Below are 15307 nucleotides of genomic sequence, written 5' to 3' on the forward strand. Positions count from 1 at the left end.
AGGAAACTGCAGAAATGGAATAAATANTCTCACAAAGACCCAAGTGTTGAAGACTTGGTTCCAGGCTGCTGGTACAATTGGAAGATGGTGGAATCTTGGAGATTTGGGAGCTAGCTGGAAGAGATGGGTGCCTAAGAGAGTTCCTTTGCAGGGTCTATTTTACCCACAGATTCTTCCCCTCTCCTCTGTCCTTGCTTCCTTGTTATTATGAGGTCAACTGTTGTGATTCACCACACTCTTTGTGCCTTGATGTTTTCCAAAGAATTTGTATCATCAATTCCTTGAAGGAAATATCTAATAACCCTTAGTAGTGGTGCCATGTATAGTTTTTTTTTCTTTTTTTCTAGCTTCTTATATCTTCCCCATTGTATTTAACAACTGTGTTGACATGGATGGTCACCCCAGTATAGAGTTAGCATCTCATTGTGAACATACAGCAGGGTTAGACTGCCTTGGCTCTTCCTGTTATGATCAGATGATAGGACTAATTCTGGCACAGGTGTTGTGTGACCTATGTGATCAATGGCAATGGTCAGTGATGCCTCAGGGCCTGAGCACTTAATTTCCAGTGGGAGTCTCTCTAGCAATGATATTGAGATGTGAGGCCTCAGGATGGAAGCTGTGACACTGCTACATGGCAGACTTTTGGGGAGTACTGGAGAGGTGTCTAGACATGCTATTATTTTTCTATGAACAAGAAATAAACTTTCACTCCCTTAAGTCACTGATATTATGGTGTTATTGATTTCTTCATCCTAACCCAGTCTGTATCATCTGCTACAGTAACATGCACAAGCTATGTGCTATTAATAATACTCTTACTATTTCATAAAATGTAATCAACTAAATACACCTGGAATTTTTGCCAAAATTCAGAAGCCACCCTACTGTTTCACATTTAATTTATACCAATCCTATGATTGGTTTGATGTCAAGATCATTTTCAAAGTTAAGTGTTGTTGATTTTTGTTAGTTACCTGCATCACACGCTTGTAAAATACAGTGTGACCTCAAAATTTCATTTTACCCATCCCAGTTTATATAGAGGCTTGTCTATTTCATTTAGCACAAATAAGTTTTCTAATCCAGTGGTTTCCAAACCCTTGATAAGTAGACAGAAAGAAAACTTTAGAAAATGAGAATTCTAAATCACAATTCTGGAGTTTTGGTAAGAATGTCAAGGATAGGACCTAGGAAATGACATTTTAAGAATTCTATTATTAGATTTCAGGCACAGTGAGGTCTGAGCATCACTGATCTAGAGTTTTTGACTTTCAAAGTGCTTTTCTTCAACTTAAGCTTCATTAAAACTTTGTGTCTATTTTAAAATTGAGATCACTTCTATAATATCAGGGCAGTTCTCCAGAAGGGGAATATGGCACGGGGGTTGGTGTGCATGGCTTTATTAATTAATGCTCTCAGCAGAAGTAAGAGAGTGAGGAAAGGATTGCAGGGAAAGAGAAGAATGTGAACAAGAATAAGCTTTCATTGAAGATTAGCTTCAGCATAGTCTTGCAGAGGTCTCTGGAGTTAAGATCACTGGAGAGTTTATCTCTTCTTGACTCAGGGAGCTGGGCTCCTGTGCATCATGCACATTGGTCAGTCATTGGCTCCAGACAGCCTGAACTGAGGTATGCACACTGTGAAACAGGTCCAAGCTCCCCAGGACAGTTCATTGGCAGGGTTTCCCTTGTGAGCTATTAAGAGGATTTCAACTTCCACTTGAGGATAAGTGTACCTAACTGGCACCAAGAGTGCCTACTATTGTCCACAGTTGAACCATTGAGTTCCACTTACTTATGAAATTTAATTCACCCCATCTTGTCACAGCTTCTCCAGGATTCATCCTGTTCACAGCTTGCTAGAGAGGAATAGGGGAAGAGTTATAGCCCCTGGTTCTCTAACTTGTCCCTTCTCCATCCTTGCTAGAGTTTCTGCTTGTCAAGGAGGCTTATCTGGCATAGTGACTAGATCCTGAAGGTCTAAACTTCTTTTGATCAGGTACTTATTGGTAATGGGTGCTAATTTTTGCACACTGAGGTTGAAACTTGGCATGTAAATAAGAAAGGACACCTGTGGCCAGCACATTTCCCTTGCCCCTCTATGTGGCAACAATCCCTCCCCCCATGGTGTTGAGGATCAATTGCTCCTGGAAAGATGCTGATGCCTTTCTTTTGTGCTTTGTTAGCATGGAGAGCACAATGAGAGCAGGGGCAGTGATCCTGTCAAGATCAGAGAGACCCTTTTTTTAGACATGGGTATGAGCATGCTCTTTTGGGACACAGAATCTCTAGATATCCATAGACTAGTTGCCAGCGTGGAGTCCCAAATTCCCCCAGCTATTTCTCAGAGTGATGTTTAGTGGGACCACTCTTTTCTTACATGGGCTCAAATGTTCTTCTCATGAACATTCCTCCACCTAGGTTTAAGGATTCCTGAAACCTCTATTGTATCTATAGGAGGGCTCTTTTTCACTTACAGTCTCAGATGATGGGTTACAAGGTATGATTGGTAGATTCAATACATCCACTCCATCCTCTTTGGCCATTGAGAGTATTGCTTGGTCCCACAGTAGCTGCATGTGGTTTCATTTTTGTGAAGCAGATTCTCTATGTAGGGGTGGAGTTAGGGTGAGGAGAGTAAGCTTCCTTAGAATTCAACTTTAAGATGACATTTCCTATTTTCCACTAGGTATCTCACTTGTCTCACCTTGGTCCTTTCCCTGATTCTGGGAGTCCCTGGATAACGGTACTGGTTGAGGCATTGTGGGAAGGAAAGGCAAATAGTAATACCTAAAGTATATGTCAGTCATGGTCAGGATGAATTGCTGTCATTTTCTGGATGTTCCAACTAATACCAGAGGTCAATCTGTGTCTGTTTGGTCTCCTTAGATGATGATCCCATGCTGGGGGCCCTAGTGTAGGTTTTCATTGATGACAGGTTACATATTCAGCAGCAGTACATGAGGCAGATCAACTGTGATGAGTGTGTTAGTCAGCTTTTCATCAAAAGCAACCAAATAACTGACACTAACAAGTGATAGAAGCCAACTTTTATTTGGGTCACAGTTTCATATGTTCAGAGCTCATTGACTCATGTCATTGCTCTTGCCTAAGGTAAGGCAGAGCACATAGTGGAAGGGCATGTCAGAGGACAGTTCCTCAGCTCATGAGAGCCAGGAAGATGATGTAAGGGAAGAAGTATGGAGAAGAAAAATCAAAACAAAACAAAGACACACAACCAGTAAAGACCTATTTCCTCTAGCCATGCCTCAAGTGCCTGTAATTACTTCTCAGTTCATTTAAATTCTTAAATCAAATAGAATAAATCACTGATTAAGTTTTATTTTGCAGAATCTAATTATTTCACCTGGATATTTACTTCTCTACAAACAGAAGCTTTCAGAGGACACCTCATATCCAAACCTTATCAATGAGAGTGAGATTGTGCTGCAGGACCCATACATAACTTTATGCTCTGGTACCATGCTGTTCTATCCATGATATAACTGTACGAGCATTTGGGTGGCCAAGTACAGAGCTGGCTGATGCCCACCGAATTGTATTCTCGTGATTGTTTCATGCCTCTTTTATCGTGTATGCATTCTAGTTGGCTTTAACACATAATACAAATGCATAGTATGCCCGTTTTTAGTCTATAAAAAGATTTGTTTAAACACCATCTTGATATAATTTTGGAGCATTTTCATCACCCCCAGAAACCCTGTATATTTTAGGCCCCCCACCCACTCCTATTTCTCATTCTTTCAAATCCCATTCTTCCTTAGCCCCAGAGACTTTTTTTCTCTACCTATTTGTCTGATGCGGAGTTTTTAGAGAAATGGCACCATACAATGTGATTTTCTTGTCTGGCTTCTTTCACAGAACAAGATTTTTTTTTTTTTTTTTTACAAATACTTAAAATGTATTTTTTTCTATTTATATAAAACAGACTTTCCCCTTAAGATTAGAGTCATCTCCTACTATTCTATTAATTTTCCACTAGTCTTTCTGAATAATACACTTCTTGTTCCAATGGGTCTTTTAAATAAAGTCTGGGTATAAGTGTCCTGGGTGTGCTACATCCTCTTTGCACAAATCCACCCAGTCTGTAGCAGTTTGTGAGATTTCCTCAACCTTTGATAAGAGGCTAGAGTAAACTTCGGAGACATTCTGGCCCTGAGTACTCAAAACAATGGTAGGAAAAGTAGGTCAGATCAGTATCTCCTTCTTTGCAATATACTATCTCCAAAACCTAAGATGCTTACCATTTTTAATTCTCCTAGACCAAATTATGTTGTGTTCATGTACACATATATCACAATGTGTTTTAGTCTTCTTTTTTGCTGCTGTGACTAATGGACCCAAGAAATACTATTGTAGAGGAATAAAAGTGTATTTTGCAGCTCATGGTTTTAGAGGTTTTAGTCCGTTGAAGGCTGGCTCAATTTCTCAGGGCTTAAGGTGAGACTGAACATCAGGGCCAGACAGTGTGGCTGAGGGAAGCAGCTCACATATCATGGTGATCAGGAATCAGAGGGAGAGAGAGAGACCCCCACTCTCCAGATACAGAATATATACCCCATAGACAGCCCCCAATTCCCACCTCCTCCAAGTAACACTCAACCACTTTAATTAATCCCATCAGGGATTAATTCAGTGATTGAGTTAGGACTCTCTTTTTTTTTTTTTTAAATATTTTTTAGTTGTAATTGGACACAAATACCTTTATTTCACTTATTCATTTTTATGTGGTACTGAGGATTGGACCCAGGGTCTTGCATGTATGAGAGGAGTGCTCTACCACTGAGCCACAACCCAAGCCCAGGGTTAAGACTCTGACAATCCAATCTTTTCTTCTCTGAAACTTCTTGCACTGGGGACATTTCCTATCCAAACCATGACACAATGAATCCCATTATTATAAGCACCATTAAAAAATCCTGATAGTATAAAATGTTGTGGTTTCTCCAACTCCTTTCCTCATAGCTGAATGTGGAAGTACAATATCTTATTTTTGCTTTTAGGAGGAGGTTTAAGCATGCCTAAAACCACCAAACTCCTAAAAATTTTGCAGGTGGTCAGGTCCTTGAATCTTTTCATTTCCTTGATATTCAGAGCACTTTCCAGTTGTTCATTATCATTTCAAATTGCTATGATGTCACCAATATAGTGGAGCAATATGATGTTTCTACCTTCAATATGGGTTCTGACAGAGTGTATAAGTGTTGTATACTCTTGCCAATCCTACCTGAAGCATAGTGCTTCTGATCCTCCTTCCTGATAAGTTTAAATAAGGATGCATTTGTTGGGTCAAAAGCAATGCTATGTACCAAGTCCAAGTTTCTGTTTTCTACTAATGATGCCAAAACTGGCTCAGAACTTGCAATTAGTACTACTAGTTGATAGATGTCAGTGATATACCATCTGATGTGTCCTCTTACTTTTTTATTAGGTCAGATCTGGTAAATAAATGGTTATGCCATCAGGACAAGCATCCATACATCTGTTAAATGTTCGATGTGACCAATTTCTACCATTTCCATGGAATTCAGTGTAATTTTTAATCTATTGTTTTTGAGTGGAAGAGGGTAGAATTTCAGGACATCAATCTGATCTTCAGAGTACTTTACACCACTACCAATAGGAGGGTTTTGTAAACTGCCAAGTCAGTCCACCATTCCAATGATGTATTTTAGAACTGCAGAGATGAGGGTTTGCCTATAACGTAGAGGGTTCTGATACAAATGGCCTAAGAGTCTATCAATTATTGTTTCCCATTTACCGTAAGAGGGAATAATGGAAGTTTGGGTACCTGGGCTTCTGTGTCAGCTGTGACTATAATTTATAGCCCTCAATAGATACAGGTATTCACTTCTACTCAAATATGAACACTGTGATTATTTGATTATTGGCACTAGGTCTCTTTGGAAAGGACTCTAGGAATCACTGTTTATATATATCTGTGGTATCTGAGGGACTGTTTTTCAAGAAAACTTGATGTTTGTTATTCAAAATGAGAATGTAAATTTTTTACTTTCTTTTGTATTTTGATGAAGTTTCAAAATTACAGAAAAGTTTGACTAGTACAAAAAATCTTGTACACCTCTCAGAAATCCCATTCAGGTTTCAGCAAGAATGCTCTTTACTGCAAAATGATCTAGGTTGAAATTCACATATTGCCTGCCTTTGTTCAATCTCCATGGTGTTCCTCAGTTACCTCAATTTCTCAAAATTTCCTTTTATGACTTCAGCCTATTTTTGAAAGATATGGGATAGTAGTTTGTAGAATTTTCTTAATTTTCTTTTGCTTAATACTTCTTTACAATTAGACCTAGATCATACATTTTAGCTGGAATGCTCATAAGTGATGCTATGTTCACATGATATCTTGAATGATATGGATTAGTCCCAGGTTAGTAGTGACAGTTTAATCACTAGATCAAGATGGTGGATGCCATGTTTATCCTCTATTATTACTTCCCCTGCTTTGGAACTAGTAAGAGTTTTGTGGGGAAATATTTTGAGTTATATTAAGATCCATTTCTGAGCCCACTTTAAATTTTAGCATCTGTTAATTTTTCTTGGGTGAATTTTTACACCAGTGGTTGCCAAGAATTATTTTCCTGATTATCTCAATTTTCAGTTGGCATCCTGTTGGAAGGAAACAGTTTTTCTTCTCTCCATTTATGGTATTCCTGTATATATTCATGTTATTTTTGATTCATGGATTCTTGAGCCAATAAGCTAGAATCTGACAGTATTGAAATTTTGTTACTTAAATTAGCCATGGTTATCCTAGTTGATGCCCTTTAAGGTGGTTTCTGTGTTTGTTTTACATGTCCCCATCATTCTAGGTTCCTGAATTAGGATTCCTTTTTAAGGGTCTCATGGTTCTTGTAATATTTTTGTCTTAGAACTATCCATTGTTTTTAAGTAGCCTTAAGTATTGTATTTAGAGACTCAAATCTATTGAAGTATTGCTGCTTCTAGGTCTCCTCAGTTTTTAGAGCTATTTTATACACCCCCCCCGCATACATACTTTGCTTTGTAAATATCTTTATTATTATTACATTATTATTATGCATGATATTGGGATTCATTTTGACATAATCATCCAAATGTGGAATACAATTTGCTTTTCTTCTGATCCTGGTACTTCCCCTTCCATGCCTCCTCTGTTCTCTGTTTCCCTTCTTCTTGTCTACTGGTCTTCCTTCTATTTACTTAGAGTTTTTTTAATGAATTAGTGAGATATATATATATATATATATATATATAAATAAATCCTGTCTCTTCTTGTCCATTCTTCCTCTGCCTTACACCCCTTCTGTTGTTCCATTGACCTCTTTTCTATTTTCATGATATTTTCCCACACATTTCCCCTTATTTTGCTCTGGTTTCTGCACATGAGAGAAAGCATTTATCCCTTGACTTTCTGAGTTGAATTGTTTCATTTAACATGATGATCACCTCTTCCATCCATTTTACAGAAAATGCCATTATTTCAGTCTTCTCTATGGCTGAGCAAAAATGCCTTGCACTTTTATCACATTCTCTTTACACATTCATCTGTGAAGAGGCTCCATAATTTGACTTCTATGAATTGTATCTCTATAATCATTGATGTGCCTATGTCACTATGGTATACTTTTATGGAATTATGCCGCTATAATTATTGTTGTACTTATGTCCCTATGGTATGATGATTTGAGTACTTTTGGATGTATAACAATGTATGAGGCATGTGTGATCATATAATGATATAATCCTTGTCTTTTGAAGACTCTATACTCTTTTACAAAGTGGTTGTACTGATGTCCAGTTCCCAGCAAAGTATACCTTTATCCCCACATTCTCATCAGCAATTATTATTACGTTTTCTTAATGATTGCTATTCTTTTTTTAAAATATTTTTTTAGTTGTTGATGGACTTTATTTTATTTATTTTCATTTGGTGCTGAGAATCAAACCCAGGGCCTCATACATGCTAGGCAAATGCTCTACCACTGCCATTCTAACTGGAGTGAAATGAAACCCAATGTAGTTTGATTTGCAATCTAAGCAATATCCATATTGCTTTCCAGAGTGGTTGCACCAATTTGCATTCCCACTAGTAATATATGAGTGAATATTTTCCCTCATATCCAAGCCAACATTTACTGTTTACTGGTATTCTTAATAATTGCCATTATGTCAGGAGTGAGATAAAATCATAGAATAGTTTTGACATGAATTTCTCTAACAGACCTGTTGAACATTATTTTGTTGACCATTCATATTTCTACTTCTGTGAAATGCCTGTTTAGTTTCTTTGTCCACTTATTAATGAAGTTATTTGGAGATTTTGCTGTTAAGTTTTTTTAAAAAATATTTACTGTATAGTTTTAATACTTCAGCCATATCAATGAGAAAGTCTCATGGAAAACAAACATAATCCACTGTTGGCAGTAAAATTGACACTTTTTGCTGATAATCCTTCATATATTTTTTGGTACAATGGAATATAAAATAAGAGAATCTTTGTATGATACAATGAATTATTTTACAAATTTGAACACAGTACAGGTTACCTCATATTTCTAAAACAGAATATCTTTTTCGTATAAGTTTGAATCAAAATAATTTATCTGGGAGGTGGCTATTTCTTTCTCTCCCATCAGTGGTTTGGTAAAAATCTTCAACTGAAAAAGAACTGACTAGTACAGAAGTTGAGAGGTGCTTGTCTATAAATTTGTCTTAATAGTTTTTTCAAAGTCCTACCTTCTCTTGGTCACCTTTCTACCATACTACCAGAACCTGGAATCTCACTATTAGAATTGTTTGCATTAAGCCATTATCTCCAGAATTATAAAAATCACAGAATTGTTGTCTCAAGAATACTGTCAAGAATTGGGAAGAGTCTCAGATTTTTTTCTCATGTCCACAGATTAGCCTGTCCCCATTTCTTGAATGCTGACAGGAGACATAGATAAAGGAAAGTTGATTATTCACAGAAATAACAATATCAAAAAATCTCAGGATTCCCTCTGGTTCCCTGAACCCCAATACCCACAAGGTAAAACAGAGGATCCAAGGAGAACATATATATTTGAAAGCAACAATGATATGCATATTTCTCCTCTCCTTTTCTCACCTTGGAATGTTTTAATAATCCTATTATCTGTAGTCTCTTCAGCCACTCAGGTGCAATCTAATACATGCACTCTGATTTCTCTCTTTTTTAAAAATTTTTGATTTGTTATATATGACAACAGAATGCATTAAAATTCATATTACACATAAAGAGCACAAATTTTCATATCTCTGGTTGTACACAAAATAGAGTCACATCTTTCATGTTTTCATACCTGTATATAGGGAACGATGACCATCACATTCCACTGTCTTTCTTACCTTGACACCTCCTTCTTTCCCCTCCCTCCCCTTTTCTCTTTTAGCCTATCTAGAGTTCAGTTAACCCCCCGCCCCCAGCAGATTATGGATCAGCATCCTTAAATCAGAGATATCATTTGGCATTTTGGTTTTTTGGGTTTGGCTAATTTCACTTAGCTTTATATTCTCCACTTCAGCCATTTACCTGCAAATGCCATGAATTTGTTCTCTTTTAATGCTGAATAATATTCCATTGTGTATATATGCCACATTTTCTTTATCCAATCATCTACAGAAGGGCATCTAGGTTGGTTCCACAGTTGAGCTATTGTGAATTGTGCTGCTATAAACATTGATGTGGCTGTGTCCCTGTAGTACAAACGGTGGTTCCATTCCCAGTTTTCCAAGGAATCTCCATACTGCTTTGCACATTGGCTGCACCAATTTGCAGTCCTACCAGCAGTGTATGAGTGTGCCTTTTCCCCCACATCATCACCAACAGTTATTGTTATTTGTATTCTTAATAGATACCATTTTGACTGGAGTGAGATGATATCTTAGAGTAGTTGCGATTTGCATTTCTCTAATTGCTAGAGATATTGAGCATTTTTTCTTATATTTGTTGATTGATTGTATATCATCTCCTGAGAAGTGTCTGTTCAGTTCCTTGGCCCATTTATAGACTGTGTTATTTATTTTTTGGAGTTAAGGTTTTTGAGTGCTCTGTATATCCCAGAGATGAGTGCTTATCTGACGTGCTCGTGGTAAAGATTTGCTCCCATTCTGTAGGCTGTCTCATCACCTCACTGATTCTTTTGCTGAGAGGAAGCTTTTCAGTTTGAATCCATCCCATTTATTGTTTCTTGATTTTATGTCTTGTGCTATAGGAATCTTGTTAAGGAACTTGGGGCCTAATGTGATATCATGAAGATTTGACACATGATCTCTGTTCTAATTCCTAGGTCCTTGATCCACTTTGAGCTGAGTTTTGTGCATGGTGAGAGATAGGGGCTTAATTTCATTTTGATGCATATGAATTTCCAGTTTTCCCAGCACCATTTGTTGAAGGCTATCTTTTCTTAATATATGTTTGGCAACTTTGTCTAGTATGAAATGACTGTATTTATGTGGGTTTGTCTCTGTGTCCTCTATTGTGTGCCATTGGTCTACAAGTCTATTTTGGTGGCAATACCATGCCATTTTTATTACTATATTTCTGTAGAATAGTTTAAGTTCTGGTATAGTGATGCCGTGCCACCTGCTTCACTCTTCTTGCTAAGGATTTCTTTGGCTATTCTGGGTCTGCTAGTTTTCCAGATGAATTACATGATTGTTTTTTCTATTTCTATGAGGAATGTTATTGGGATTTTGATTGAATTGCATTAAAACTGTATAGTGTTTTTGGTAGTATGGTCATTTTGACAATATTAATTCTGCCTATCCATGAAGAAGGTAGATCTTTCCATCTTCTAAAATCTTCTTTAATTTTTTTTATCAGTGTTCGGTAGTTTTCATTGTAGAGGTCTCTCACCTCTTTCATTGATTCTCAAGTAGTTTAGCTCAGTTTGTAGAGTGCTTGCTTCTCATGTACAAGACCCTGGGTTCAATCCCCAGCACTCAATAAAGGGAAAAAATGTTACATTCAAATTATTAATACATCAAATAGATTAATCCATTGATTTGGTTACAACTCTTAGAATCTAATCATTTCACTTGAATATTTCTACACAAAGAGAAGCTTTTAGAGGATGTCTCATATCCAAAATGGTCAGAGGGAGTAAGATTGTGTTGCAGGGTGAATACCTAACTTTCATCTCTGGTACCATGGCTGTTCCATTGATGATCTAACTGTACCAGCATTAGGGTGGCCAAGTACAGAGCTGGCTGATATCTACTTGATCCTATTCCTTTGATTGTTTCATGCTTCTTTTGCAATGTATGCCTTCTAGTGAGAATTAACATTTGACATAAAAACATAGTACGCTGCTTTTCAGTATATACACACATTAGTGTTAACAGCATCTCAATATAATTTTGGAACATATTCATCACCTCCAGAAATCTTATATTTTTTAGTTCTTTTCTGCTGTTCTTGTTTCTCTCCTTACAAATCCCATTCTCCCTCAGCACCAGAGACTTTCTGTCTCTACTGGACTGCCTGTTGTGTGCATTTTACAGAAATGGTATCATACAATGTGGTTTCTTGTTTGGCTTCTTTCACAGAGCAAGTTTTTTACATAACCTTAAAATGTAATTTTTATTTGTCTTTATATGAAATAAACCTTCTCTTAAAGATTTGGGTCATTTCCTACTATTCTATTAATTTGCCACCACTCTTTCTGAATAATGTACTTTTGTTTTCTTTGGCTCTTTTATGAAAGGTCTGAGGATAAGTGTCCTGGGTGTTCTACGTTTCCTTTTCACACATCCACACAGCCCATAGCAGTTTGCCAGCTTTCCTCAACCCTTGATAAGAGTCTAGAGTAAACTTCTGAGACATTCTGGGCCTGAGTGATCAAAGAAAATGGTAGTAAAATTAGATTTGATCAGAATCTCCCTGTTTACAATATGCTACCTCCCAAACCTAAGAGGCTTACCACTTTTATCCCCCTGGACCAATTTATGTTGTGTTCATGTACAAATATGTAGCAATGAATCCCACTATTGTGTATAATTATAAAGCATCAATTATAAAAGCCTGATAGTATCAAATATTGGGTTTTCTTCTACTTCTTTCTTGATAGATAGAAGTGGAAGTAAAATATCTTATCTTTTGCTTTGAAGGGGATGTTTCAGCATGCCTAATCTGACCAAACTTCACAGGTGGTCAGGACATTGAAACTTTGTGATTTTAATTTCCTTGATATCCAGAGCACTTGCCAATTATTCAGCATCAGTTCAAATTTCTATGATGTCATCAATATAGTGGAGCAATACAATATTTCTACCTTCAGGACTTGTTCTGAAAAAGAATGTGTAAGTGAAGTATACTATTTCCCATCCTACCTAAAGCACAGTGCTTCTGGTTTTCCTTCCTGATGGTTGCTACAAAGAATGCATTTGTTGGGTCAAAAGCAATGCTATATGCCAAGTCCAAGTTTCTGTGTTCTAGTTATGATGCCAAATCTGGCTTAGCATCTGCAATTAATACTACTATTTGATAAATGTCTGTTAAGTACCTATGTGTTTGTATTTGGGAATGTAATTCATTTACATTCAAGGTTATTATTGACAGACAAGTACAGGAAGATCTCATTTTACTCCACTTTCTTTATGATGACCTACTTAGTGTCCTTCCTTTATTGTCACTATGAATCACCTCTTTTCCCATTTCCATCCATCCAAGACCTATTCATGTTTCATTGCCAAACTCATCTATTGATGTGACTAAAAATCTGCAAAGGTAAATGCTAGGTAATGGTAGAATTATCAGTTCAAATTTCAAGTATTTCAAGAAGACTTCCCTAGCTACTGGCCATCACACACACACTTATGAAATCTTCTTGCACGCTTATCCCTAAGTCTGTGTTTGCATGCTGGGATGATTAGGCCAATTACATCAGATCTCTAAGGAGATAACTTATTATTCTCTCTGCATCAATGTCCCAACACACAACACAAGACTAATTGCTAGCAGCATAGGCAGAGAGAGATAGGAGATCATTATTTTCTATAAGTTCAGGTAGAAAAACAGTCAAAAATAAGATGTTTATAATTTTGTACACATATCCTTTTTCCATTGGAATGAATATGTCAAAGAAAAACATTGAAAAAGACTTAGATGAAGATATGATGAGACATTTATTGAAAATATCAAAAATGGATTGAGACATTCTTACATAAGGTTGGTCTCCATAAGAGAAAGAAGAAAATAGAGGTTAACATAAACCCACTGGATGACATGGAAGGGGCAAAATGCTGAGAGGAGAGCGGATATCTGTCATGTGTGGCTGTCTGGGCATTGTTAGCTCTTGAAGGCACATCTGATGGAACAGAGCAGAGGATCTTCATCCCTGCTCCACTCTGCCTTCTGTCATCTCCAGGGTTCCCTGGGAAAGGCTGCTTCCACATTCATCCTCCTCAGGAGTGTCCTGCAGAGCCCATTCAAGCATCATCTCGAGGTTCCGCCCCTGTATGCATTGCTGATAGGAGCCAACAAAGAAGTAAATGATGGGATTGGCAGAGCTGTTAACACAGGACAAAACACTTGAAACCAAGTAAAGGCAATAATATAAATCATAACTATTTTTAATCCAGTAATAGAGGAAATAAAAGACACCAAAGGGCAGACCACTGAAGAGGAAAACCAATACTGTGAGCATAATGGTAACACACAGCCTGTTAAGAGACTTCTTCTGGGATCCACAGAACATCCTACCTGGCAGGGCCAGGCTAGACACTAAGAGAACCACAAATAAAAGAACCAGCCATGCAGCTATAGGAATTCAACTTTTTTATAAAGACCTACAGTTATATGGAAATATAAACAAACAACTGTTTCTAGGATGCTCAGAACCATGGACAGGGCACAAATGACAGCTGATGTGTGTCTTGGGCGATGGCAGTGGTACCAATTGGGCCACAAGACTGACAGGCATCACTCATTGCTAATAGCACCTAGCATGCTCAGACCTGCAGTTTAGCAAATGATTGCCCCAGTTCGTATAATGCCATATGTAGTGATGCAGATGTGAAGGGTGAATCGGATGACTGTCAGCATGACATTAGCAATATGGAAGCAGATAGAGGAAGTCAGCTGCAGCCAGGTTTAGGATGTAGGTGTAAAAGTCATTTCTCTGCATGCAGAAACCCAAAAACCAGATTACAGATGCATTTCTAGTCAGCCAAACCAGGGAAATGGTGAAGGTCAATGCTTTTGGAATCATCATATTTTTGTCACAGATTGGAGGAAGGTCCTCATAACTTTCATTGGTTCATGTGGCTCCTGTCATCCAGCCTGTGAGTGTTGGTTCCAGGCTTCTAATCACTTCAGTGGTGCTCCTGGGAACACAAAGGAGACTTGAGCAATGCAGTAATAGCTGAGAGATCTGGATCACCCTGGAGTTACTATATCTATTTTAAAGGGAAGGAGAATAGAGGATTGCATAGGTGAAGTCACCTATCCACAGCAGGGGATCTATGAAATATCAAATTAAATCCAGAGTTATTGTCTGAACAGCTGGAGTTCTCTGACCTGAACCTAAATGACAAAGAAGTAGGCTGCCGCAGTCTGGCTGGGCACAATCAGGAGCCACTTGTCAAAAGAAACTAACTTTATTTTTAGAACCACACACGCCAAACAAAACAGCCTCTCAGGAAAAACCCTCAGAGCCTCAACTGCCACCACCGGCTTTCCACAAGCCTCTCTCTCCCCCACAAGCTTCTCTCCACCTCCCACAATCCTCCTGCTCTTGAGGCCGATTGCCTGGGTCACGTGGGTGGAGCCAAAAAAGTCCCCCAATGAGCAGCTCCGTGGTCTGAAAGGGCAGGGAAACAGCCCAATGAGCATCACCGCAGAGGAGCCAATCAGCTAGATGTTGCTGGGGCCGCTGTGAGCCAATCATCAGCCGGCAGCTGGAAGTTTGCTGGGGCCCCTTCGGCTGTGGCTCTCAACATCTCCCCCTCTCTGTTTAAACAACAAGCATGTGGCTTAGGGACCGTGCCTGCCTTAGGTTGTCCAATAGTACATATGGTCCTTTGGTACCATTGCAATTGGATCTTACCCGTCACTGAGTACCGGTCCAGTATACAGCCACACCTGTGGAGAGGTCTTTGTACCAGCAGGGGGGGGTGAGGTTCTTTGCCTCACCTCTGTTGGCTCCCAAATTTTAGCTGGACGATCATGACAAGCAGAAGGGAGGAAGATACACCAAGCCAATTGACCGCTCCTTTTGGAAAAATTGTACCACCGATGACATCATCAGCAAAAATAC

Source organism: Marmota marmota, unplaced genomic scaffold (assembly GCF_001458135.2).
Source record: "Marmota marmota marmota unplaced genomic scaffold, marMar, whole genome shotgun sequence".
In the NCBI taxonomy this organism is placed as follows: domain Eukaryota; kingdom Metazoa; phylum Chordata; class Mammalia; order Rodentia; family Sciuridae; genus Marmota; species Marmota marmota.